Genomic DNA, 25930 nt, shown 5'->3' on the forward strand with positions numbered 1-25930 from the left:
TCCTACAAGGACTACAGGTCACCCAGGAGTTGAAGAAACACCCCAGATGTTCAACCCGTAAGTTGGAACTTTGTTTCTCTGACATGGACCCACCGCACCCACAACAAGACACTCATGTGGTTATGAGGCTATAGCTGCACTCATAAGCCCATATGCTAGATTCCAGTAGTTATAATGTAAAATCTTCAGTTTCGTGCATGCGGTTCCAAGATTTGTGCCACTTTTTTAGCCTAGCCTCTAGACACCTTCTCAGAACTGTCTGAAACTTTCCAAAAGCATTATTTACATGACAAAAATGTTATACCTTCAAACTTGAAGCAAGAACATGACGTAGACTGACTAGAACATACTATAAATTTCATCAAATAAATGGTAAACCTGTAAGTTATAGATCATGAATGCATATATGAGTTTAAATCTATATATTTTAGTTAGAAATCACCAAGAAGGTCTAATGCCCTCTCAATTATTTGCAAAAACCCTTGCTAGCTCATGCATTCATCAACCATTCATTAACTTATCAAAGCATAATAAGAGCCATAACTGAAGCACATCATAGTCCATGCTTATAAACAATAAATAACCAAAATATTAACCATGGAAAAGCTTCCATCAAAGAAGTATAATAGAAAGTACAAATGCTCATAAATCACCACAGGAAAATAGCTCGTATTAACATATGAAAAATCCAACCATGTTAGGGACTTCCATGTACCACCTGACCATAGATTGAGCTAAACCAAATCTTTCTTTCAGCCAATCACCCTCATGTGATTCTAAGCATGAATGTGGGAATCATGAGTTAAACCAAGAAATAATGAACCAGGGACTCCAGAGGTTAAACCACCTCCACCCTCAACCTACTGCAACCTTACTTAAATCGGTCCTGAGATCATGAAACCAAACCAAGGTTGCATGCCTCAAAATTTCTTCACCATACCTTAAGGAATTTACCTGTCTCCACCCACCTGTCAAGGGCTTCCTAAAGAAAACCATCTCCACCCCTAACCCTTGGGAATTTTTATGATACCACCTCACCGGGTTCCAAAACCTTCTAGTAATTCAAATCTTAAGCAAGAGTGAACCCCATCACACCATGGTTATCCAGGAAATGGTAAGGCAAGGATGAAACCACTATCGAACTAGGAAAAACCCATACTAATGATATTAAATGAAGCAATAAACAAAGTCATGTACCAAACATTTGCACCTCAGCTAGGAAATCACACATGCAACATGTTACCTACAAAATCTTCCTTCTGAATTTGTTGATCCAACCTTCTCCTTGCTTTCCTTCACTTTCCTTTATTTGTCTTTTCATTCCTTTTCTTACTTGTCCAAGTGCTTGTTCTCTTTCCATTATTATACATGATCAAAGCTAGGAAGAACATGGGCCAAAGAGTTGTGAACATATCCTCAAGTGCCTTTTTATCATTGATACCTCTATTTTCTTCATTTTCCTTACTTTTCGTTCTAATTTCCCTCTCATACAAATCTGTGTCTCTTCACCTTCCTTTTCTCCTATTTTCCTTTATTTCTCATAAATAAATTCCAATAAATTCCTCTTTTACTTTAACAATGCCTTTGCTAATTTCCTTAGCCATAAATAAATTTAAAGTGATCCTCACTATAATGTCTGCCCACCATTCATCTTGGAATATGTGTCCCATGAACTTGGCCTTATATTTTACATGGAAAATAAACCAGGGGTTGTTACAACCAAATACATGTGGATCCGACAATTGATTTGAACTTGCAATGGTTTTCATACTCTTAAATTCAATTTTAACTTTTTGGGCACAAGATTTGCATATTCAAATACAGATATCACACTTTCTCACCAAAAGCTCTTTTTGAAATAATTGTTGATAAAAATTTGATTTAAGCCAATAATAGAAAATAATCCTAAGTGAAACCAATAGTATGAGCTTATAAACAAATTCAATCAAATACAATAACAATTCCTTTCAAGCTAGAATGAAAACTACCTCAATTTCCTAATCACTATTTTGGGCAAGATAATTATGATTATTTCTAATGATTTAAAATTTGAAAGCTCAATGGATATTAACTAAAGAGATTAGTTTTACTAAACTCTATTCACTAGTTATGTTCTATTGTTAAACTAAATTTCCATAGGAAAACAATGCATGCATTTACATGAATTCTATAGAATTCTCTATGATTACAAGATCAGTATAGGAAATACATAAAGCATTATATTAATTCTTGTGTGATTACCAGATCACTATAGGAAAAATACAGGAAATAATTACAGGAAAGTCTGGGTAATTACAGGAAAATAAGGGATGCAAATTTTTAAAATATATAACAAAGCTAATGAAAAAAAACCAATCAAAGCATAATAGAACTAATAAAATACATAACAAAAGAGATGCAACACATACCAGGGGAGCCTACTAGTGTATGCTACCAAAAAACTACTTTGATAATATAGTAACTTGTGCACCATATTCAAGAAATCCTCCTTATATTAAAAAAAATTAGAAGCTAAATTCAGAAGCTTAACTTTGTTCATGTAAAATAAAAATATATGAAGTCTCTCTAACCTATATCTTCCTTATGTATTGACTTTTATACAAAAATATCAATGTTAAATTGATTTTCCAAAAACCATGGTCATTTCAATATTTCAAACTAAAAATAAAGCAATACAAAAGAAAGATAATGATTCTTGCATAATCTCCTCAATATTTCATGACTTGTATATTGACTTCTAGGCATTACTAAATAATTTACAACTAAAGCAGATAATTCTGGCAACTTCCAAAACAACTTGCAAGAATTGGTGAGTAGATATACCTCATTGACTAGCCTTTGACCCATGGATTGCAAGCAACTACAAGAAGGCCAAATAGGTATTCATCCATTAGATTAGTATGTTAATCATCCTCCATGTGTCAAGATTGTATTTGTTGATGTGGACCTTCAAAGAACTTGGAAAAATTACAGGAATTCTATATTGGGTAAATTCCAATGATTACAAGAATTCATGTAATTGACTACTTTACCCATTAATAAATGAAATAAATGCATATTATAAACATTTATAAACTAAAACGAAAAAAAAAATTCAAAAAATATTTTTACCTTTAATCCTATTTTTCTACAACATTATCTTCATCCAAACAGGTAAAAAGATAGGAAATTAAGGTTCAAATGGAGGATAATAACATCAAAAATGAAGTGGCCAAGGATACCAACATTTAGAGCCAACAACACATGCTTAAGTTCATGGCTCTAAGCTCTTCTTCATGGCTATAGGACCCCTCACCATTCACCCATACTCGTGGTCCTCATGTTAATTCAACCTTATAAGTCGCTTATTAAATTATTTTGAAATTCTTGAGAGATTTCCTACCTCAGTCCAAATTCTACGTTGGTAGGCATATTCTCCTCCATAAATTTCTATTGACTACTTTAGTGCTTCAATATTAGATTTGGTTGTTGAGTTACACCTTGTTTAAGTGATTGTATGTTATGATGTTTAATTGTGCTATTCCAATTAGTCGTAATTCCATCACATCAAACCTTAGACCAATCCAATTTTCCAGTAGATGTATTATGTAGCTATCTTCAGATATAAAATGAACGCCTCTGTGCACCTACTTTTCCCTAAGAAAATCAGTAATTTCCTATAATTTTTTGGTTTTCCACAATTCTCATTGGGCTTGAACTAACTTATATCATCTCCCTTAACACATGGCATGCATGCAACCTTCCCTTCACATTCGTCAAGGCCCTTTATTTCTCCTCGGTGTGATTTTAAAAATCCCATCTAAGATATTTAATTGATGACATCACCAACTAGGATCTTGGCATCTCATCGTCAACATATTGGCATCTAGCTCCACCAGCTTACCTTGTATTCAATTGAAAACACCCAAGGTCCAAAGGCTTGAGATCCTATGGGGTCCTCTACGTCATCTGGACATCTCAACATCAACATCTCAATATCAAGCTCCCTCGAATTCCATTTTTATCAATTGAAAAACCCACTTATATAAATCCTGAGATCCTATGGGCTCTTATACCATGCCACATCATCTTGGCATCTTAGCATTGGTATTTCCTTGCTTGCTCCATTCAAGTGTTGGTTAGGAGTGCCAAGGTCCAAGGCCTAAGACCCTACATATGTCGTATTATGATGATTTTTTAATAATGTCATGCTAGCATGGAATGCCACATTAGCTATTCGCACAAGTTACCATGTCAACATCACCTATTCCCTTGTGCCTACATGGCTTTGTTGCAACCTTCGATCCACTTTATCTTGATGTATTTCCCTTGGAGTTTTCCTTTCTTTCTCCATTCCAAACTTTCTTAGAAGTGTCTACATTTGAGTTTTTAGACCCGAAATTATTCATGATAGGATGACATCACGATAATGTCATGATGACATGGAATTCCACATCATCTATCCACACAAGCTACCATGTCAACATCTTCTATTCCCCTGTTCTTACAAGGCTCTATCACGACTACCTCCCTGTGTTATTGAGACATTAGATTATCATGCACTTGATATATCACCTCAACCTATATCATTGATATTGCGGACCCCCTAATAGTGGTGTCATGTTTATGGAAGGGGGACCTTGTAATCAATCTCCACTATTGATTGAGGCTGTGTGGTTTGAGATTGATTACATCCACACCCCTTCCCTCCCATTAAACATTAACTATGAAGGGGGCTCCCACAATCACTATCAACCATCGATCTATGATTATCGGTCATTGATCTACAATGGTCAATGAGGCACAAAATTCCACCACCACCCATCGATCATTAAACTTTGACCATGAGCGGGGCAACCTCAGAGTCAATCTCAGTAGTTAGATCCTGGCCATGCAGATTTCACCTACCTAACTTGCATGTTGTTTAACACAATTTCATAAGTGAAAAGGTTAAACCACTCTATGTGCATGTGATCTAATTAGAGTGGTTTTTCCCCATTTGGAAAGAGTTCAAACCCACATTAAGTGCGGAATGAAACCATCTGGAACCTTCTGTTTTTTTTTACCAATTTGCATCAAATTTTCAAAAAAATGGTTAGGAATTTGTGGATTTTCCCCATATTATTCCATGGTCAGCTTTATAATTTTCCTTTGTAGTCCAAGTGTTGTGGCATGGTTTTCTAAATCCTCCAGTTATGAGACTGGACTCATTCTCAGAAATTTCCCCAATTCTATTTTAGGGTATTTTAACAAACTCTTGGAAGGAATACATTTAACAACATTTGTTCAAACATTTCTCCAACAACCTTTACACACTAGGGAAAATATCAGTGGCTAAAATTCACAGGTGGGCTGATTTTCCATGCTTTTTACAAAAAAATATTCAGTCATTTTCATTTATTTCCAAAAAATAATTTTCCCAAATTTTATAGTATAAAATTATTTTACCTTAAAAATAGACAAAATTTTATGCATACTTATATAAAATCATTTGAAATTTGAAATTTCTATTAAAACATTGCTGAGCATTTTAAAGTTTACATATTAGGGGCTAATAAGAGTCACCAAGGTTTCTAAATTTTAATATAAATATCCATCCTTAAAATTTCCTTGTTATACACCACATCTACACTCACCACATCTACACTTGGCCCATACAAGCTTGATGTTACAAACTTTGATCTAATACCAGATGTAACGTTCCTTGGCCCACTACCAACTTATTTTAGCCTTTTACTGAGGCTAAATTACATGTTAGTTATCCCTCACAACTTGTGACCTGAAAATTTCCCCTTTTCTTTTGGGAAATTCCAACTTAATGTAATTCATATCTAATTGCATGTTGAAATGCACTACTTACACAAAAATATTTTACATCAATGGCTTAATTAATATTCAAGATACAATTCACTAAACATATAAAACATTTCAAAATAAATAATTATAGAAGCTAAATAAAAGAGATAAATACTTACCTTTTAATGGTGTCCAACTAGCTGTAGGCCTTCTACATTCCACCCATCGATAAACTATGATTTTCGTTTTCTTTCAAAAGCAGGTCACCCTCAAGTTGGGGCTTCAAATCCATGGGAATTAGCTCACCTAAATCTTAGTACATGCTTAGTACCAACAACTAGCCATGGCACTAAACCCAACAACCTCCAACTAGTAGGTTCACATTCCTCATTAGCTTGCACCTAAGTGGTGCACACCCCTCTCTACACTTGTAGTCCCTCAGGTTGTGCCAACACCTTCCAGGGAGTGTTGTATTGGCATCAAATAAGCTACAAGCCTTCAACATTCCAACCATCCATAGATGACATTGTTCTTTTTATTTCAACAGTGGGTCACCCGCGATCTAGGGCTTCAACTCCATGGTAATCAATTAACCTAAATCCTAGTACATGCTTAGTATAAAAAAATTACCAAGGTAGAAAAATCAATAGCTTCCAACTAGAAAGGCTCACATTACCCACCAACATGCACCCAAGTGGTGCACACCCTTCTCTACATATGTAGTCCCTTGAGCTATGTTACTGCCTCTTGGGGCATTTTACTTAGATGAATAGAAATAGTATAGAGCCCATGTGACTTCCAAGAGTTCCACTAATCTCATGAGTCCTTTAGGTAGCCTTATAGGCCCTCACATAGCCAAGGTACCAAACTCGACAACCTCCAACTAGTAAGCTCACATTCCCCATCAACCTACACCAAAGTGGTACATGCCCTTCTTTGCGCCTACAGTCCCTCAAGCTATGCCACTACCTTCCAGAGCATCTTACTCAGCCAAAAAAGAATGTTCTAGATCCTTGTGACTTCTAGGTCTTCCATTGCCCCCAAGAGTCCTCTAAGTACCCTTACAAGATTTCATTTCCATAATGATACCCATTCTTCTATGGCCATATGTTAGAATCCTTTAACAAAAATCCTCTATAACATTGTAGGAACCCTCATCTTCATAGTGCTAACATGCCTCTTTTATATGAAAGCTTTCTTATGCCACTTGGCACTTCCCCAAGCCACTTAATGGACCATGCTTATTTTCATGTGCACTTTTTATGATTATTAAATCATATGTTCCTATTTGTACTCATCCATGGAGTCTCAACACCCCATACTAGTTATTGTCTTTGCAGTTTGTAGCCATTATATTTTTATTAATATGCATGTGTTGTCATAATTACATTATGAGACTTTCTTGCCTCAAAACACATATAAATATCAAAGTGTGAAAATGGGCATACTAGCCCTAAAACAAAACACACTTGTGCACATGAGAACAACGAACCCCATATCAAATTTACACATATTCAGTTGTGCACAACAACACTCAATAGATGTTCTCGGCTCACCAACCTATTTAGTGTGTCTTAGTTTACAATCGTAGTTTTGCATTTGCATGCTATTTACATTTCAGGGGTCTAACAAGGGTGTTACATCAATGATGGAAATTGTCATTACTGCATCTCAAGTGATGAAGGTTAATTTTTAGATTATAGAATTTGTATGTATGAAATAATTAGATATATAAAAATCATACAATAAACTATATGTGAAAAGAGTGATATAGAGTCCTAGAGTTGACACTAACCTCCTCCATGAAATTGTCATGTGAAACGTCCTCTATTAACCCATAATAAGTATATTCATAACTTGAGAAACTATGAGTATCACATTAACTAGGATGAAAATGGCTAGTGTGTTCATATGGTTTTATTATCTAGACTTTGTTGTAGTTCCTAAAGGTCCAACCCATCCCCCAAAATCACCTTAAGATAACTTCTAATGAGATAATATAATGAATGTATTATGTTGTCCTAAGCTATAGGTTGAGGTGGAAATGCAAGTTTTAGTTTTGGTAATTCTTTCTAAAATGGAAGATGTTGAGTAGGAGAGTTAAGTATCCACCTAGGAGGATGAGGCCCTCTCAATGGGTCAAAACTGGCATTTTCTTGATCTTGTGTATACCTATGAACCACACCCTAGAATTCCTCGATGTCAAAGTTGTTGGCATGATAATCTAAGATAAATTCAACTTGTAATATTGCAAGAAAATAAAATAAGATGTCCTTATTATTAGAATGATATTTTTCAACAACTATATACCACCTATACATTTTTCATTTTCTAAAAAGGTTGGTAGGTGCATGAGTCCATACTAATGCATTTATTTATCACTCAAGCTTGTGTTTTGGTTCCAAGCTCAATAGAAAAGGTATCCAAATATCTTTTCAAACTATTTAGATATCTAAATATTTTTTCTATCTAAACTAGTCATATAATACTCAAACATCCTATATTTATTAATAAAAAATATGAGATAATTGGCATTCGATATTGCCACTGAAAGAAGCAATGATATCAAATGATGTAGTGAGTGAAAGGACTATTAAAATAGGAAACTAGGGCCAAATTCCACTTTGGACAACTCATTTGATGGATATAATGATTGCAATTAATTACTTTATTCGAGAGGACCAAATCGATCTAAATATCATAAAATTTGGACAAGGGAAAGTGTATTTTTGAATTATCCACATCTGCATATTTGATCAGGTCGACCCGAAAGGAAATTTGATACCCTGGGAAGGCTATAAATACAAGTGACCTCAACCTCATTTGGACATCATCATGAGACATTCTTCTATTCGCTTTCTTGTTTTTTGCTTGCACAGGTATCAGATATATCCACGGAGGAATGGGTTCATGCAAAGGTGAAATTGCAGGGTACAAAGCTCATGTCATTGTTTTAGGGTTTTGGGCCTCAGTTGCAGGCATGTCACAGAGAGATCACGATTGTAGTCACTCATTGGCAGATCATCCATGCAACTGAAGAATTTCAGTTGCTCACATAAATCCTCCATGTGATTGGGACCTAAATGTTGAAATTTTGGTTGTCAAAAGTTTCGCTCGTTGACCATACTGCTCGACAATTGACCCCATTTATTAACAATTCATTACAGGCTTTTGAATTAGGATTTTGAGTATGAGCGTTTTTGGGTACATTTCATGGATGTTGTTTACTTGATTTTGTTGGATAGTTTTATGGATGAAGATATGTGATGGGCCTATAAATTAGACATAAATTAAGCCCCGTGCCTCTGAATTAAACATAAATTAAAGCCCATTTGACTATCCTTTAGCACATTAAACCTCTATTTTTCATTAGATAATGTATTTTTAACTTTAATATATTCATTAGGAAGGTTTATGAATAATTTCATATTTGTGCCTAATATTATTTATTTTTGTGGAATATTATGAGAATATTGGGCAGATTATGAAGGTTTGGAGGAGTAGATAATTTAGGGACTTGCTCCCTACTACAGGAGGATCAATATTAAATAATAAATAAACAAGATATTGTGGAATTATGGCACATATTGTGGAACTCCAATGATTGAGAAAATCTAGGAATGTGTTCCCTACCATTTAATGCAGATTCCTAGTATTGGGAACCATATCCACTAACAAAGGGATTTTGGTGGTGAAAGATTCCTCCTTTCATTAGGAATGATTCCTAATCATTTTGTATAAGTACCAAGTCTAATTTTCCTCTAAATATAGATTTTGATTAGTCTTCTTGTGGAGAGAACTCGTATTTTTGCACCTCCATTGTATTTTCTTGGAGGGATGTAATTGTATTAATGAAAATAATGAAGATTGGTGTCATTTTCAGCTTCTAAATCTTGTTCTTCTCCATAGGTATCTTAGTTTCCTTGGGCTTGGCCATCTCAAGAGCCTCAGATCCCTTTTTTATCATTTTCTTTTCTTCTTTTCACTTATTATTCACATGCATCTCTTGTTTTTGTTTCTTTCTATTTCTGCATTTAGTATTAATGATTTCTTGTTGTAGGATTGGGTTAAATGGTTGATGTAAGTTATTTTTCAGGATCAAAATCATCATTTCATCCTTTGAGAATATTTGGAAGGTCATAGTAATCGTTGAGCTACTTGGATTAGTCTTCTTATTCCCAAATCTAGATTTCTAGAACTCCTTTATAACAAAGAACAGTAAATTTTTGCTATTTTTTAGAGCATGCTAACAATATTCAACCGAGTTGGTTCCACTTGAATTAGATCACAAAAAAATTATATTTAAGAACAAAATTTACCACATTTCATTTTCACTTGAATAGGTTAGGCATTTGATAGATTTACTAGCTCACTAGTTCTCAAATTTCTGATTTTTAGACTAGTAATGTTTCGTTATTTAATAAATCCTTCCCATGTATAGAGGAATTTGTGGATAGATGCAGAAAATAATTTGTGTTGTTGCAGGAGATTCTACATTTTAGGGAAACCTCATCTCGCCTCATCCACCCATGTCTCCAAAATCCACTAAAGTCTCAATCCAAATTCTTGTTTTATAAGCAAAAATTGCCATTTTGATTGAGAAAATATACCCATCTTGAAGCCCTTGCTTGTGTTCTGAGTAGTTTCCACCACCTACATGCCTTATTATTCTAATATCCACCTCTCCCAATCTCCATTCCACCTCCTAGATCACTTCCTAATATTTCGTCCTAATTTTTGTAATAAAACATGGGATCTTGTAGACATCCTATAGGAACTAGTACTTCCTATAGGCATCCTATAGGAAAACTTGTAGTGGCCTATTTTGAGCCCGAATTGATAAAATCATCACTAAAAGCTAGGATTAGGCCCCTACTTTCCCTCCAATCCATCTGAACCATTGTACTCCTTTTCCTCCACACCTGTCTCCCCTACCAAAGAACCAAGCAAGATTAGCATTTACATTTTTCAAGCAAAAAGATAAAAAAGAAAAAGCTATTTTATATTTACTCATGCACACACCAGTTAGCACTCTCTAGATCAGATTCCATGCTCAGTTAGTTTAAATCATCACATGTGATAAATAGGGTTAAGTTAGGTTCCTTTAACATTTATTTCATGATCTTTATGCAATTAGAATATGTTTCTTTCCTTGTACTTTATTTCTTGCAATATATTAGGGTTTCCATTTCAGTTCATTTTTTGCAATTAGTTTAGGGTTTGATTTCAGTACATGCACTCCCTTGCATCATGATAGCAAAGGAAGGACACATTGTATTTTACACATATAGTGTCGATACCTCTTAAGTTTGTATGAACCCTGGGTTGATAATTTAAGGTTGGTAGAGTTGGGAGTTGAAGCATTCTTGTTGCAATATTGAGGCTCATCAATATGGACCATTGCACTATATTTTGTTGAATCATTCAATGAAAATCTAATAAAAAGAAGAAGTTGAAAGGGTTTTCCCCATAGTGGGTTTTTCCCTGGTCTCCGACCAATCCTAATGTCTCTATGTGTGAATGTTTTTCTTCTATTGTTCCTTTATCTTCCACTGCATTGATGATGATGATATTATTCTTCTACATAGTTACATATGTTGTTTTTTAATAATGTAAATTTGATTAATGTTATGATGTTATGGGGAGAATTTAATGTGTTAATGAAGAAATGAAATTATCAAAGTGAAGAACAATATAACCCTAAGAAAAATTAACATGGTATCATAGTTAGGTTGAAGAAAAATCATTGAAGATCACCCTTATGAATACACCTTTGATGGAAGAATGAGAAGACAGAGGAAATCTAAAAGAATTCTAGGGTTTGAAGGAAACCCTAGGCAATTTTGTTGTTAGGGTTTGATGGATACTATGAGGCTAGGGTTTGGAAGAAACCCTAGATTATGGAAAATATTTGAGATATGGAATCTAGAACCATATAATGGTGAGTGTGAAGATTCTCAAGCACTTGTGACATATATGATGAAGCCCTAGATGGGATAGTTTCTATTAGGTCTGGTTGTTGATGAAGGTTATGAATGTATATTGAAGGAAACAAGTGGACAATGGACAATGATGGCTCTTGAAGGCTTGTTCAAGAGGGAGATGATCACCACTCATTGAAGATAAGTACTTTCCGATTTATGATGCTCCTTTATGTATTTACTTTTGTTTAAATTTATTGATCTGATTATTGGTTTGATTATTACTTATACTTCCTGCATGTATATATGAATATTTGAATACGTCTAAATTCTTGATGAAATGTGATAAGTGAATCCTTATTGAGGATCATCTGAGATGCAAGAAAATATGTCTAGTGTAGGAAGAGAAGAACTATAACTATCCATGACAAAGAAGTTGACAACTTTCTGCTGCTTCCAATGTAAAATAACAAGGTACACATGTATTTGAATATTATAAGGTACATATGGTATATTGTTTCAATGTTATGTTTTAGTTGCAATATTGATGGCAAGGTAAGCCCTAAGGTTTGATGTGAATGTCACCTTCACAAATGGATCATGCATATGAAATTTTGATTCATGATACCTATGATGAAATGATGCACTTGGTAGTGAACAAGTATATTACCTTTTAGACATCATGAACTTCTTGACTTTATGAAGCTACTTAATATTGATCTTTGATATATTGGTATGCTTGATGTTTTGCTAAAATCTACTATTTTGGATATCTTGATCTCATAAAGAAGGCTTGCACATTGATCCTTATATATGGTAACTTGATACTATTGATAATGTTTGTGAAAAGGATGGTAGCCATGATAATAGAATTGTAACAATGAGATTTATAGTCAGGATATTTTGTTGACCATGGTTATGTTTTGATGTGCTTAGTAATTATCGCATATGGTAAAATTGAATGCCCTAACTTGATGGATTGATTGATGTGACAAAGAAATATTATTGTGATCATGATTCTTAAAGTATAACCCTTAATGAAAGATTGATGTAATGATGTAATGGTGAAGTAGTTGATGCTAACATGATATGACCATGATAAATATGTGATATAGTCTGACTTTATGATCTAATAGATATGTTGATGCATTATAGACAGATTGATGACTTCAATGAAGATGACTGAAGTGGCTTCCCATTCATAGGGAGAATCTCTCCATAATATCCTTACTCCTATTAGCATTTTCATTATATGTATATAAGACTCTTTATTGTTTATGGACATGAATAGATCAATATACGATATTGTTGGTCTGCAACAAATTTCTAGTCTAAGAAGAAAGAGTTTTCCTTACTCTAAGCCTCAACCACACAGAATCAAGCTTAAGGGTGTGACTGAAGCCTCTCAAACACATGGAAGAAGGCTTACAGGTGTGGTTAAGACTGTAGGACACAAAATTAAAGTTTTGTGCATATAGTTAGAAGTTCAACCGAAGGATGTCAGTCCTACCGAGATGGAGCAGACAACATAAATTTCTATAAGCAGGGAAGTTTGAATGTTTGACTTACTATAATGTGAATATGTTTACTAAACTTGTGCTTGTAGGTGATTTGGATATGCATATCAATATGTCATTTTGACTTAATCATTGAGGCATATGTATGACAATATTTGATAAACAATTGCAATGGTGCCAATGGTTTAACTAGATTTGGTTGATTGATATAGATAGGCAGCGTTTGGGGTTTTGACATGATGCTTGATAATGATTTGGAACTTTGAATTGACGTTGAGACATGTTTTGGTCTATAGATCTCACTATGATAATAAAAAAATTGACTTTGACTTTATTTCTAATGATTTGATTCGAGAGATGATAATTATCCTTGATAACAATCCTATATGGGCATAGTGACTTTCATTGACTTATATAATAGATATTTTGTGTTGACATCATTAACTTTGACACATTGGTTGAAGTTTAAACAATTGTAATTCAGTATGAAGTAATCTCACAATGAATGTATGGAACCTACATGACTTATCCTTGGTGTATGTGTTTGCATCTAGTGACAGAAATGACTTATATTATGGGCATGTGGATGATTTGATGAAGTTTGGTTTGATATTGCTTGGTAAATAATAAATTTTGGTCATGATAAAAGATGAGAGCTCTACCTGTCACTTGGTCTAAATAATTTGATACAGTGATATTAATGAGTTAGATATTAGTTTTAATCCGACATCTAAAACTTGATAAGTTGACTTAGTTGATTTGATTGCACATTATTGATTTGTTTAAGGCTAGGCATATTTCTTTGGTCAAGTGTAATGTTTGCAGAAATAATTTTAGGAAGTAAGCTCCCCTATCCTGATATGTCCACATTGACAATTATTTAGTGAAACCAGGATGATGTGTTGATCAAAACCTCTACTCCAAAAGTTGTCCAAGGTATAGCTTTAATTTTGGTTTTAAATATTGATGGTCTATTCTTGACAATAAATGAGCCTCTGATGATAAAAGTAAGAGGGTGGTGGCCTCTGAAGCTTAAAATGAAGAATCATGGCATGATGAATTACTTTTAAAGTTTGGAAAATACTATGTATATTGTGAAATTATTGAAGAGTTTTTGGAAAATGGAAATGCAAATCATTGGACACTCCAATTGAATTTCAAGAAGTTGTGAAGAGAGATTATTGAACTTGACTTGGCAACCAATAGTTGATGGAAGAATTGATGTTCCATTTGAAAACCCGTTCGTATACATATATGTTGTGCATATAACCTAAGTGAATTCATAATTGGATCACTTCATACACATTGAGTTGTTGTCAAGCACCCTTCATGGGACAATCAATTTTTTATATGAGATATTCATCCTATGATATGTGATTGCATGGTTGTATTGATGATATTTGGGATTGTTATTGACGTGCACATTTGGGTTTTTCCTTAGTATGATATTTGCCATGATTTTTTGGATGAGAAGTCTGTAGCTCCCTTCGATATATTTGCATGGGACAATCAATTTTTTATATGAGATATTCATCCTATGATATGTGATTGCATGGTTGTATTGATGATATTTGGGATTGTTATTGACGTGCACATTTGGGTTTTTCCTTAGTATGATATTTGCCATGATTTTTTGGATGAGAAGTCTGTAGCTTTAAGCATGACTGAGGTTGAGTACAATGTTTTGAGCATGGCTAGATGTGAGGCAGGATGAAGAAGGTATTTGAAGATTCATTTGAAAAGGTCCTAGATATGACACAAATACATTGTGATGATAAAGAGTGGGAACGGATTGGTAAAGAATATCATATGAATATGGTATCCTTCTTGTGTTATCTATATATATATATATATATTTATATAGCCTGCCATGGAAGAACCCACTTGGCCGAAAACCAGCAGAAATTCTGCTGGTCCTACAGGTCGGGAAAATGCAAGCCTGTGAAAAGTCATTAGCGAGAGTGGATTATAACTGCTCCATTAGCTATTTCTTCCATTGAAAAAAAGTCAGAGACCGATCGGCCGCAGGTAAGGGTTGAAAACCACGTGCTTCAGTAACCTGCCAGGGAAGAACCCACTCGGCTGAGAGCGAGCAGAAATGCGGCCCTACAGGTCGGGGAAATGCAAGCCGGTGGAAAGTCACTAGCAGGCGGTGATGATAATGCACTCACTTAATTTGAGGGTCAGGATAAACCATGACACACAGACAACCGTATATAAGATGCGAATATGCCTTGGTTAGCTCCTCACTAACGTTTCCTATCAATTAAGTTTTAAACTAAACTCCAAATTGTAAAGTATATTGAATGGTCAAATCGACTGATTTCATGATGTTTGCATATTGTCGCGGCGTAGTGTTTGCGTGATTCATGTTTTCTTATTACATTACTTATTTGCGCGGCTTTACTGGTACAATTTGTTCGCAATAGCCCTAACCTTTTTCGGAATATGCCCAAGGGATACCCACGTGATACCCACTGGTTTCGGAATATGCCCAGGGGATACCCACGTGATACCCACTGGACAAGTTGCGGAAGCTCTGGAATGGCGTATATAGGCGATGTCTGGATTGGTTTTGAATGCAGGTGGGGCGGAGTCTCCATGAGACCCACCGAGCAAACACTTTGGAGGATTCTTAGGGAGGTAAACTCTTTATTATTATCTTCATCAGTTTCTTGAATATCTGTTACAGTGGAGGCTTAATTTCCGTATATGTTGTAGCTCATAGATTTCTATATAGTCTGTATATTTATATCATATATTTTTGTGGAACGAAGAGTGATGACTGTAGAACCTGTGCAGATTGTAGTAGAATATGAAAAGATGTTTGGATGAAGCTATTCGCTTCATGATAGGCAGATCGGTGCACAGACACAAATGTCTGTCTGTGTAGTGTAGTGTTTTATGGTGGGCAACTCTGGCACTTTGGCAATGGTTTTATATTGTACCATTACTTACCAGTTTCAACATTATCGTGTCTCAAACGTGAGAGTATATTGTAGACAGTTACTGCAGTAAATCTGCTCAAAGTTATTTGATCTCGAATACTGAAATGGTTTTTGACATCATAAAATAAGCAAATTGTTTCGCTTAGTAATATCGTTTACTTCTGGCGGGAGTGGAAGAAGAGGAGCATAAGGTTTAGCGTACTTGCAGTTTGTTGTGTTATTGTAGGATGTTGGGCTGGGGATTTCTTGGCCAATATGGATATCTTTCGGATGACAGGCAATGCAATTGATTATTTTGTTTCGCTGTGTAACGCTTCGAGGGTCTCTTCTCTCCCATTTAATATATAATAGGAGAAGGGCTGTTGCAAATTTCGACATTTTTTCAATGGAAGTAAAATACAGAGGTTAAATTTGATGGAGAATAGGATGGAAATTTGAAATGATACCTTAAATTTGTGAATAGTTATAATGTCATGTGTAATACACATATGAACGTAAAAGCGTTTTAGGCCTGGCTTCTTGTATTTGCAGTTTGGACTGCTTTCTTCACTTGGGCCGTCTATTTTAGCACTTTGGACAGAGGGTGGGTCATTGCAGGGAAGTTTCGCAGTTGAATTTTTAAATAATTAAAAAACAATAATAAATTAATTCTCATTTTAATTTTAATTTTAATGCATAAAGTATTTTATTACCTTTTACTAATGAAATATATTGTAATAATAAATTTGAATTAAATATATACCATTAAAGTGATCATTATAAAATAAATATTTATTAATATTATTATATAATATAACAATAATATAGCTATTCTTTAATAACTTTTTGTAAAGAAAAATACTTATAAACCTTTTACTTTGAATAAATCATACGGTTTAAGTATTTATTTATCATAAGGTATATGACGCTTTCTTATAGTTTTTCTAATTTAATTTAAGAAGTATTTTAATTCTCACTTCATTTTTCTGTTTTTTTTTACATGTGGAAAAGGCAAATTAAAGATATTTATTTTTATACATGTCAAAAAGGGGTGTTATATTGTAATTAATTTATGGTTTTCTTTTTAAATCTATAAAGTTTGATAAAACTTTTCAAAATTATAATATTAAATAAAATATTCCGAAAATTAAAACTCAATTCTTTATTTTTAAAAATTTAAATTAACTTTTTTCAATTTATAAATGCATAACATGTAATTAATTTCGTGAAGTTTTAAATATAATTATTAGAATAAAAAGTATTATTCATAAAAAAAAAATAAAGTTAAATATATATATATATATATATATAATATCATTAAGTATCTATAGACGGCCACCAATTTAACACCAACAATAGTACTTCCATCAAATCAATTAATAAATATTTATATTTTTTATAATTTTAAAATTAATATTTTTTTTTAATTCATGATTATTTTTAACATATAACAAGCTCTACTCCACCTATATTAAAATATATATCTCATGAGATCCATGGCATATTCCTCATACTTTATTATTGTTGTGAACCCTACTTCATTCTTGATGTCGAGCACTGATCATCGATCACGTCAGACTAGTTAGTAGTTTTTAATATATTTGGTAAATAAATATTTTTTAATTAATTTTTAATATATTTGATAATTTTTTTTTTTTTAATTTCAATTTACGATAACAAATCATAATAACATTATTATATTAAAAACACACATACACACAGATATATATATAATATTACATTACATATAAATGATTTTAATTGACATAATCAAAATAATGTGCGTAAAATAATTTTTTTTAAATTATTTAATAAATAAATATATACTAACTATTAATTAATTTTAAAAATATTTATTATTTATAAATTTAAATTTAACAGCAAATTTGATAAATTGATATTTTATTATTCATATAAATATTTTATTTTTATAAAAAAAAATTAGCAAATTAGTTTATTCTATATATAATGACTAATTTAAAAAACACTAGTTTTATAAATCATAAACTATTATTACATAAACATATGAATAAGTTTAAACATGTTACATTTTAATTATTTTATGAAAAGAATATATTTTTTTTTTCTGATTTATAAGAAAAATAAAAAATAACCAAAATTCAAATACTTTCAAAAAATCAATCATATGATATTTTAATGAAAGTTTTATTTGTTTTAAATATACTAATCAATATAATATAATAAAGTTATTCATATATGTAAAACTATATATGAAAAATATTAACTCATTATTAATTTAAGATTAATATTTGACTTTCTATAAATTGTAAAAAATAAGTAAAATATAAATATATTGATAAATTTGAAAATATCACATCTTAAATATTTTATAAAAATGATAAGTTAAAAGAAAAAAACAACCATAATTTAAATATTTTTAATGAAATCAAAGCTTCAAATTCCATTTGGCTTAGATATACTTAATTATCAATATGATGCAACAAGTTACTTGTATAATTAGAACTATGTATATTTACTATTTAATATGGTAAATTGCAAAGAATAAATAATAATGTTATTAATCTAAGTTAAATATTCCAGCTTTGTAAATTGCAAGAATAAGTAAGATATTAAAATCCAAACAAATTAGACCTTTAGCATGGAACTCTTCAAGAAATAGACATGTTTTTTGGAGTGTGTTCTATGTCCTATATTGACATTATCTAATTCCTCATTCTTACTAGGGTTTTTCAAATAACATTGTCTATATTGATGAGAGTGTGTTTCATGATAATGCATATGTTTATATCATTTCAATAACTATTTCGATAAATTAATGATAATCACTTGGGGTCACGACTGGAATGGGTCACGCCAATCCCTAACATGGTTGTATTTTTACCTATAGGGTTTCAAACCAACAACCTTTTCACCTTGAAGTGCCTTAACAGAACACCCAGTTACTATCTACTTTACGCCTATAAGAATGTAGATGACCATTTTAATTGATTGAATGTTATATGTTCTTTTAATATAGAAACTCTATATTATAGTATCCTATAATTATTCTCAAGGGGATTAGTCTGCTATCAATTACATTTCGCATAAGAGGAAGGTATTAAGCAAATTTGTTACCTTTTCTCAGATTGAAGTATTGAACATATGCTTTCTTTGAAAAATGTTACTATGTCATAAACCCTACGTTGCAATTGATTCATGAAAGTATACTTGGAGTATACCTTTGAATAAAGCCTACTTATAGTGAAAAAATGGTGTACTATCTCTTAAGAATCATGATGATATATTTGGAAACAAAGGGAGAAGTTACCATAAGATTATCAGAGCCCAAAATATGAAGTTGTTGAATTGAAGAAGCCTGGCTGTTAGGTACCTATACTACTAGTGTAACACCTTATTGTTATTAGTAGAACCCCCTTATTATATTGTTGTTGAATTGAAGAAGCCCTGCTGTTAGGTACCTATACTACTAGTGTAACCCCTTATTGTTGCCCATGTAGTCCCCATATTGTTATTATTGTGCCCCATAGAAGTCCACTATTGTTATTATTGTGCCATTCCATTATTGTTGTTATGTCGGCTTTGATTATATTATGACCCCTTAGACTCTTATATATAGAAAGGAGGTCTTGTCATTTGTATCATTGAAGAATTGTTCATTTGCGTAATGTAAAGGAGGTTTCCCCCTCGAAGAGGCTTATTTATAAGGCGTTGATCTATCTTTTCTATCTTTTTGTGAGCTAGTTTCATAACATTTGGTATTAGAGCTTTGGATTCTAGGGTTTTGCTGCTCCAAACACGTCATCATGACATTTTCGCTATAAAATTTTTTCTGTGACGTTTCAGAAGCTAAAATTAAAACCCAGTTGAGAAGAAATCTCGCTAAACCTCGGATCCGAATTTCATATCTTGTCTCGCTATATTTTTGGAGATATGATCTGAGGAAGTTAGGGATTTTCCAAGCTCCAGAATTTCATCTAAAATAGGTCATCGTAGAATTTGCGCTATAAATCTTTCGCACAAAGTTTCAGAAACTAAAAAAAAAAACAAGAACCCGACAACTACGAAATCGATCAATTTTAGAGCATCTCATCAAGTGGAAGAACTTACCCATTGAATATTCCACATGGGGGGATAAGAATTTTATACAGAAGCATCAAGAACTACTCAAGCATTGAGGACAACACTTTTTGAAGGAGAGGGGCACGTTAGGTCCCCATACTACTCATGTAACCCCTTATTGTTATTAGTACAACCCACTTATTATATTTTTGTGCCTATGTAGTCCCCATATTGTTATTATTGTGCCCCATAGAAGTCCACTATTGTTATTATTGTGCCTTTACATTATTATTGTTATGTCGACTCTGATTATATTATGACCCCTTAGACTCCTATATATAGAAAGGAGGTCTTGTCATTTGTATCATCGAAGAATTGTTCATTTGTGTAATGTAAAGGAGGTTTCCCCCTCAAAGACGCTTATTTGTAAGGTTTTGATCTATCTTTTCTATCTTTTTGTGAGCTGGTTTCATAACACTACTAGAATCTAAAGATGATTTTTTAAAGATCACTTAGTTGGCTCAAATATCTTGAGTTGAAAAGGAAAGGATGGGCCCCTCTTCAAGCTTATAAGTTCTAATGCTTTCTTGATAAAGTCATTTGCAAACCCTACACTATGGTAGGTCAAGGACACAAAAGACTAGAGACATTAAAGTTTTTATTGTAAAGAAAGTAATGATGCCAAGAAAGATATCTTCCATCTAAAGATGATTTTTTAAGGTCACTTAGTTGGCTCAAATATCTTGAGTTTGGAAGGAAAGGTTGGGCCCCTCTTCAAGAGTAGAAGTTCTAAGGATTTCTTGATAAATTCATTTTTAAACCCTTCACTATGATAGATCAAGGATGCAAATGACTAAAGACATCTAAGGATTTATTGTAGATAAAGTATTTCTGATAGGAAATATATCTTCCATCTACTGTTTAAGAATGTTGAACTTATTCGTTGTACACTGAAATGAAGGCCAAGCTCTTATGTACAAAATAGTATTGCTACATTGATTTAGAAAAACCTAATCATCATTGGACTCTCTCAATTGATTGTTGACAATGTTGGATATGTGAAAGGCATGTGACTCTAGGATTCTAACATTTCATTATGAAATTGAAAATCTAGGGTTTGTAGGCCATAACAGGCAACAAAATCTTGAATTGGTCGTTTCCACTACAGATAGAGATCCGAGCTCATGTAAGGAATATATGACATCATGATGACATTGTGGATGAAGGTGATTCAAGAAGGCTAAAATCAAGAGGGAGCTAACATTCTTCTCAAAAGTTGTTCTTCAATGGCCTCCTAGTGACGATTGTAGGTACGTGTTGACAGTTTTCAATGGCTTTGGAAACAGAGGGAGAAGAAGTGGAAGAACGAAGCAAAGATTGTGACGAAAGTATTTGTCCCAAAATAAAGATTTGAAGATCCAAGCTTAAGAGTTACCTAGACTTATGCAGAAATGCAACAAAATATAGATATACACATAAACATAGAGATGCAGCAGAAATAAAACTCCATTTCATTAATATCAAAAAACTAAAATATATTTACATACATAAATGGAAATAAACTAGCTCGAGCAATGGTAGCTTATCTCTAGAAGAGATGTGGCGGCTACATGCCTCTGAACTGTGTTAAAATGAGGCTCAAAGGTATATTTATTATTTAGAAACAATGGAAAACCATAAACATCCAAAAACCTAACCCTAGGAGATGAAGCACCAAAACTGCGGGACTAGTTTGAGTAAATTGGTACATCAAATTCTTGTGGTCGTAACTTTGAGATACGATCTCCATTTGGTTATCATAATACCTCTTTCCAAGGATCCCAAAGAGGAAGCCGAAAAAAAATTAAGCCAATCAATTTATAGCTTTTTCAATCTCTCTGTTTTCCCTAAAAATGGTTTTTAGTCCCTCAAAACGGTTATGGAATTTTAGGACTGAAAAAACTGCCAAAAATAGTAAGTTGTGTTACAATTAAGGAAACTAAAAGGAAACAACAATGGGCGTCCAAGTGGAATAGGTGGGTGGCCACCCATATCCACCTAGATCAATCCTCCCCCCTTAGGAAGTAATGGTACCCATTGCGTTTGAGTGCCTCCATGAAATGGGAAAACTTCTGCTAAACTTGGTCCCTGATAAGCCACTTACCTTGGTGCAGGAGTTAGTTAGCTTTGAAAACCTGATACAGTTGGATCTTCTACTGGTAATTTTTCTTGATCTACGTGTCCATTATCCAATCAGTTGTGCCTTTTTCCATGCAGTCTCGGTGTTCTGCAATGTATTATGTGTGTAGTAATGGTGGAAAGTATGGTTGAAGGTGGTCCACATTGAACATTGGGTGCAGTCCAAGGAATGGTGGAATTATAAGCTCGAAAGAATTGTCCCCTACAACCTTAGTGATGGTGTAAGGCCTATATTGTAGTGGGTGAAGCTTGTTGTGGGACCAAGCAAGGCATTCCTTCTGCAAATGTAACCAAACTTTGTCACCCAACCAGAACTTGTGTGGCACCCGATGTTGATCATGACAGTACTTGTATTTAACATTGGCTTTGTCCAATATTTCATTGACTTGTTGGCGAATGTGATGAATTTGCTCAATGAAGTTGTTACCCTGTGAGCTTCAGACTGGACATGAGTTGAATATGCCTAAGTAGTTGAAAATGGTATGGCCACATCAATTGGACACAGTGGCTGTAATCCCAACCCCACCTAAAAGGGGTTGTCACCAGTTGAGCTATAGAGAGCTATGTTGTAGTTGTGTTGGACATAGGCGAGGCTTTCATCCCATGTGCTTGGATGCTTCAAATTGTATATACGCAGAATGTGTACGATCATGTTGTTGACAACCTCTATTTGGCCATCAGTTTGGAGGTGGAAATTCATGGACTTAGTGAGCTTGGTAGACAACATCGACCAGAGACTTGACAAAAATGTACTTAGGAACCTACTCTCCCAATTTGAGAAAATGGACTGTGGGATCCCAAAATGTACCCACACTCATTCAAAGAAGAAATTAGTAGTGGCTTTTGTTGTGATACTCTTCTTGTAGGTTGCTAGAATGGCCATCTTAGAGAATTTGTCGACGACCACGAAAATGCAGTCATTGCCATGCTTAGTAGAAAGAAGGCCCGACATGCAATCCATGGAGATGGACTCCCAATGTCGACTAGGACTAGGTAGAGGAGTATATAAGCCTTTCTTCTTGATGTTCGGTTTAGAAATAGCATGGGCAATGCAACATCTCATGTACTTCCCAACATCATGTCAAAGCTTCGGCTAATAAAAATGCTTCTGTAGCACTACCATAATTTTCTCTATCCCGTAATGTCCAGTGACCCGGCTATAGTGTGCCTCCCAAATCATCTTCGCACGCTCACTTGAAGGAACACAAAGGTGTCCCATGAGGCTTAAAAATGCATCCTGGAGTTGAAATTTTGGAAATTTATTTCCTTCCAGGAGCATCTGGTGTGTGTTGCCAAATTTTGGATTGCCCTTGTAAAGATGTGGCCACCCCACAGTATCATTCCCACAAGTTTCAAGCACAGTGGTCAGCTCCGTGGTCGGTGGTCAACTGATGAAGTTTGCAACATTGTTGTTGTTCCCTTCTTATAATTAATGCTTAGATGGAATTGTTGCAAGTATGTGGACCATTTCTGATGATGATCATTCTCCAACTTCCCTTGTGTCTGTATGAACTACAGGGGTTGATGATCTGTGTGGATGACTGTTTCCTTCCCCAGAATGTAATTCTTCCATTATCGGCAGGCCTCCATAATCAAATACATCACTTTGTCATAAGGGGGATACTTTCGAACAATGTATGAAAGTGTCTCACTGTGATATGCCATTGGATGCCCTTGCTAGGTAATAACTACACCAATAGCATAGTCAGAGGCATCTCTTTCGATCTTAAATGGTTGCTACAGGTCTGGTAAATTTCTAATGTGAGCATTGGTGCACAACAGAGTTGATGCTTCAACTCAGCAAATGATTTCTATTGGGATTGAGACCAAAAGAAAAAAAAATTGCCCTCCCTTGGTGACTTGACTTAGGGGCAAAGTTATATGAGAGAACCCCAACACGAACCTGCGGTAGAACTTGGCAAGAGCAATAAAGTTGTGGAGATCTTTCAAAGTGGTTGGGTTTGTCCAATCCCAAATGACTCATATCTTGTCTAGATCCACATGCACACCAAGATCATCAATGATGTACCCCATATATTTAACCTCGGTCATACCAAAAGTGCATTTTTCCAAATTGACACACAATTAGTGTTGTCACATGGTTTGGAGGACCTGTCAAATATGGTGGAGGTGTTATTCCCAAATCTAGCTGAAGATCATAATGTCATCCAAATACATCACCACAAATGAGTTTGTGAAGGGTCACAAAATGTTGTCCATCAACCTCATGAAGGTTGCGGGGGCATTGGTCAACTTGAAACACATAACCATCCATTCAAAAAGGCCCTCCTTGGATTTGAAGATAGTCTTCCACACATCGAAGGATTCGATTAATACCTGGTGATAACCAGACTTCAAGTCAATCTTACTGAACTGTTTGGACCCATTGAGCTGTTCCAGAAGGTCATAAATCTGTGGGGTTGGATACCTAATCCAAATAGCGATCTTGTTCAATACTCGATAGTCAATACAAAGTCCCCAGGTCCCATCCTTCTTCTGTACCAACACGATCGAGCTCCCATTGGGTGACGAACTTAGTTTGATGTGCCCTTTTTGCAACAGCTCTTGAATCTACCTCTTGATTTCATCATTCTCCAAAATAGAGCGTCGATATATCGGTCCATTGGGTAGTGGCGCACCCGAGGTGAGGTGAAGATGTCCATGTAATCCTCTACAACCTTGTCCATATGTTGTTATCATATAGAGGAGACTCGTCTAGAGGCCATGGATACAATCTTCTTCTTGCCTTGAGGTAAAATCATAAGGAAAATAAATTTATTGGTTTGGGAAATGATCTTATTGCATTGCTTCGCAATGATCAAAGAAACAGTAGTAGGTGGTGATACCTTTGGTATCATGTACAACTTATTGCCCAAAGTAATAATAATAGTGTGAGGCCTAGACTCATACATAGTATGTCACTTCCACAAGTATGGTTGGCCTAATAAAACATCATAATCATCAAAATGGACAACATCACATAATACCTCATCTGTGAAGGGCTTGATGTTGTAGGGAAGGTGACACTATTAGCTGACGCGAAGATCTCTCCCTTGGTGAAGCCACCCGATGGTGTATAGATGTGGATGTGATGTGGTTGGTATGCCCAACTACTTCATGACCTATGCTAAAATGAGGTTCTTTTGGCTCCTGCTGTCAACAATGAACTGGAGCGAAGAACCATTCACCCACATCTATGAGTGGAAGAGTCACTCCCCCTCCTCTGGATCTCCGATCTCATCCTTCTGGATCTTTTCGGTGGCAACGGTGGCACTAGGCTCTATGTTAATAATTTTCTTCCATTTTTCATTCCACTTGTCAATTTCTAACTCAGCTTCAGAACATGCTTCTGATTTGTAAGCCTTCATCTCAACCACCACTGACTACTTCACTTGGCACTCACTTTTTTTTGTGAGTGGGGTTCTTATGGAACTCACATTGTTTCCCTGTGTCCTAGGATACTCTGACTTTGATCGGACTGAAAGTGTTGTCAATGGAAATAGTACATATGGCGAGTGTTTTTCATTGAGCTCAACAAGGGTTTCTTGGATAAGCAAGAAATAATCTTCCA

The 25930-nt window shown here is 34.4% G+C and overlaps 1 long non-coding RNA gene across 1 annotated transcript; it reads left to right on the top strand.

Moving 5' to 3' along the window:
- The first annotated feature begins 15719 nt into the window (after positions 1-15719).
- On the top strand, positions 15720-16533 carry LOC149190989 (uncharacterized). The gene is made up of 2 exons (XR_016256550.1): positions 15720-15856; positions 16016-16533. It is a non-coding gene; the product is annotated as an uncharacterized LOC149190989 (long non-coding RNA).
- Positions 16534-25930: the final 9397 nt, after the last annotated feature.

Source organism: Pinus tabuliformis, chromosome 3_1 (genome assembly GCF_031772625.1).
Source record: "Pinus tabuliformis cultivar Carrire ecotype Pingquan chromosome 3_1, CPIR1, whole genome shotgun sequence".
Classification (NCBI taxonomy): Eukaryota; Viridiplantae; Streptophyta; class Pinopsida; order Pinales; family Pinaceae; genus Pinus; species Pinus tabuliformis.